The sequence below is a fragment of the Belonocnema kinseyi genome, chromosome 4, assembly GCF_010883055.1.
Source record: "Belonocnema kinseyi isolate 2016_QV_RU_SX_M_011 chromosome 4, B_treatae_v1, whole genome shotgun sequence".
Taxonomy (NCBI): domain Eukaryota; kingdom Metazoa; phylum Arthropoda; class Insecta; order Hymenoptera; family Cynipidae; genus Belonocnema; species Belonocnema kinseyi.
Genome location: NC_046660.1, coordinates 11,112,160 through 11,116,035, shown reverse-complemented (window position 1 = coordinate 11,116,035; position 3,876 = coordinate 11,112,160).

Sequence of the window (3,876 nt, the reverse complement as noted above, 5' to 3'; positions counted from 1 at the left end):
TACCCTCGAAAATTGATAGTACTTGTTTTTGAATCTATAACAGTCTGACCATAAAAAATTCGGAAATCAAAAATGTCACGATTTGCCCCGGTCTCCCCTACCAAAGGAAGGGAGATCGACCAACTCTACGAACCGAGTCCCTCGCCAGGATTCTCGAGTTTCTACAAAGGGCCTTATTCCAAGCGGGAACAAATTAAATCCTTGGTAAGTTTCCGAAAATACTATTGCTATCCGTTTATTTATTTTTTCAATATTATTTTTAAAAACTCGTGACTAAAGTATATTCCTATTTTTAAAGGGTGGACACAAAGAACAAGTTTCTCATAATAATCTGGCAGTTCCATGCTGCATATTTCGAATTAAATATAAACAAACTCACACATATCACTTATGTCACTTGATTTTAATCAATTATAATGTTATATCTTAACCCGTTCTAAATCTATAATTCGATTATCTCAACCTTTCGTTTTGCTTGTTCCTCAATCTATGTTTTCTAATTTTTAACAAATTTAGAATAAAAGGAAGAGGAAATAGCGTAAATTTAGAAATAATTATTTTATAGAAAGGTAAGTGCATCTCATCTGAGAAGTAACACTTTCATTACAAAAAAAGTTTTCAAAAGTTAAAGTTATAATCGCCCGTCTGCCGTTCGGGATCGGTGGTCAATAGTCTCCAATTTATAAAAGAGGTATAGTCTATTAACGCCGTGCGGACGTTAAAATCCTATTTTGACAAAGAACTCGCCCAACGAGTTATTTAATTTTTTTTTGAAGCTTTAAAGCTTTACGTTTAAGGCTTAGTGAAAGGAACACGAGATACTGTGATAAATATCACGGAGAAAGATTCTAATTCAGAATTACTTAGGAAAAGAATAGAGAAGAGGGGATTTTTTTAAAGTACTGTCACTCTTCCTACTAAGTGCATTCTATTTCTTCGCCACCGTAATTCCCAAAGAAATTAAAAGAATATACTTGAAGTTACTTGTGTGTATGTGTGAAACGCGCAAGTTCTGCGGAAAATTCAAAATCGCCCATTTCCAAAGGGGGTATAGAAAGAAAGGTAAAGATTCTCTTTCTTTCTACAACCAATCTTCCTGGAAAATCGTAGTTCTATACTACAAAGAGGGGAATGTAAAACATATCTTTCTTTTTTGTTTTTAAAATAAACTTGTTAGAAATTTAACACAATTTTCTATTCTGAAATAAAAAGTTTTGTATCTTCTTGAATTCGACCCCCCCCCCCCCACCCAGAATTTAAGAACGGCAACAATGTCACTCTCAGTCCGAGAGTAGTAATCTCTGAACCCATTACTAAAAACGAATCAAGCATAGAGTTAAATTCGGCAGTTTGTGAAAGCCTCGAGGTATCAAAAGTTTAAATAAAACAATAGACATAGACAATTAAAGTGACGGTACGTAACAAAATCAAAGTGTCCTCATCGAGATTAAAATAAAATTTGGTAACCTGCCTTAGGAACTTAATATAGGGCGTCATAATAACATAACTTCAACCAAATTATCACAAATCAAATAGAATTTTTTCATTTGAAAGAGTGCAGTGAATATTCATGTAGGGGTTTTTAAAAATACAAATCTTAACGCGATCAAAGAGTAAATGAGACTCAGATCAGGAAAAGTCAAAGAAATAATGCCTAACGCCACTGTTACGGATAGGATAAGGCATTTTTGTAGTACTAAGAATTTGATAGCGAAAGAAGTTCGTAAATAAAGAACTTATATTCTCGCGAACCTTCTACGAATCTGACTTTGTAAATAGCGATTATAACGTAATTTAAGCTGAGGGTCTGCCCATGCCAAGACCATCAAAGGTGCACCGAAGAAAGCGAGACGATCACGCAAACAAAGCGTGCATGTGTGACGCGATAAAAGCGATCCGACCTATCATCGAGCATTCGTAGAAATCGACCAGATCAGACAGGATTTTTATGCCCTTGAGCGAGAATGACGTCACTGCGCGAAAGCATGTTAGCGGCAGTCTAGATCCTCCTACCGCCGCGTCCGGGATAAGAGTTGGAAAAGAGAATGCGGCTAAGTGTCGGCGCGTGCGTCCTACGTTTCTTTCTAGTGGTAAGTCTGTGGTTATAAATAAGCGTGCAAGTTCTCCTTCAGTTAGTGTAGCAGCGACTGTTGGTTTGACTTCTAGCAAACGTTCAGTCGACCGCTCCAACAAGCGAAGGAAGCCTGGCAAGCAGTTTTTCTGCACCGTCGAGTTGCCTGAATTGTATTCCGAGGTTCGGAGCGATTTTGTTGAATCTATCCAAGATTTGTTTGGATATTGCGTTTCTGTTAAAAGGAGTCTCCAGTCAGAACGAGTGAGTTACCATTTGCACGCTTATTTAGAGTTTTTAAATTATGTTTATGTTGATGATTTGCGTGTGTTTATTTGTAATTTGTTTGACGGTTTGCGCTTTGATTTACAACCTTGTCGATCGAGAAAATCTTGTTTGAAGTATGTTTCTAAAGAAGATAAAAATTTATATACAAATATAAAGGAAAGTGATTTGAATTATTTTTATCGTGCTTATAAGTGGGCCTTGCGTACTCCTTATTTTCGTCATGATGATCCTTTCGCTCTAGCCACTTTCTAGATACTGATAAAATCATAGTCCCAGATTTAAAGCCAAACGTTTTTTGCTATTTAGATGACATCGTTATAGTAACTCGAAATTTTGATGACCATTTAAAGTACTTGAATATTGTATTAAATAAAATAAATGATGCAAAATTAACGATCAGCCCGGACAAATGCGAATTCGGCTGCTCAGAAATTAAATATTCAGGGTTTAAAGTAAACAATTACAGCGCATAATAGGGATGGCAAGTTGGTATAGAAAATTTATCTCACACTTCGCCGAAATAATAGAACCAATGAATAGATTACTTAAAAAAGATAAGCAATGGGATTGGGGAATAGAACAAGATGAGGCTTTTCAAAAAATTAAAGACCTTTCAACATCAGCACCTATATTAACATGCCCAGATTTCACACAAACCTTTCAACTCGAAACCGTAACGAGTAACACAGGGTTGGAGCCGTACTTGCGCAGACAATCAACGGCGTAAACTACGTAATAACGTAAGGGAGCAGAAGTCTAGACGGGGCAGAATCCCGATACTCAACATCCGAAAAAGAATGCCTGTCGGTAGTTTGGGCCATCCGAAAATTTAGGCCATATTGACGGGTGAGTGGAAGAACGTAGTGTCTGATTTTTGTTTCAAGAGACGTCGTATCTGGCCACGGTTCCAATACATGTCATAGCTATTTGGTGGTTGAGCAGACGTAGTATTTCGCTCGCAGATTCAAAAGACGGCGTATCTCGTTGACCGCCAAAGAGACGTCGTGCCTTTCTCGCGGTTCAAAAAACGTCGTATCTTGTTCACTATTCAGAAGACTTCGTACTTCTTTCGCGGTTCAAAAAACGTCGTTTCTCTTTCGCTGTTCAGAAGACGTCGTACCTCGCAAACTGTTTGCGCCCAGTCGTATGCATCCAAGTGTCTAGGTTGGTCGATTATGGAGCCCAGTTTGTGCGCTATATATATTTTTTCTATTTTAAGGTCCTGGTGTGTAATTGTAACATTATTTACTTATGTTTAACTGGATATAATAGAGAAGATAAATTAAAAAACTGGTTACCCAATACAAAATCAGGGGTTGTTCACAAAAAAAACTCCGATTCAAAATCATCTTACGAAAAACATCCGTTGACCGAGCTCGGTTAGGGAATTGCAGACTTAGGGTTTGTGAGTTTGGATTTAGGAGTTTTGAGGGTTGTAGACTTGAGGCTGGCATGTATGAGGTTTTTGGCTTGGTTTTTTGGGACTCGCAGGTAAGAGGGTAGTGTGTTAAATGTTT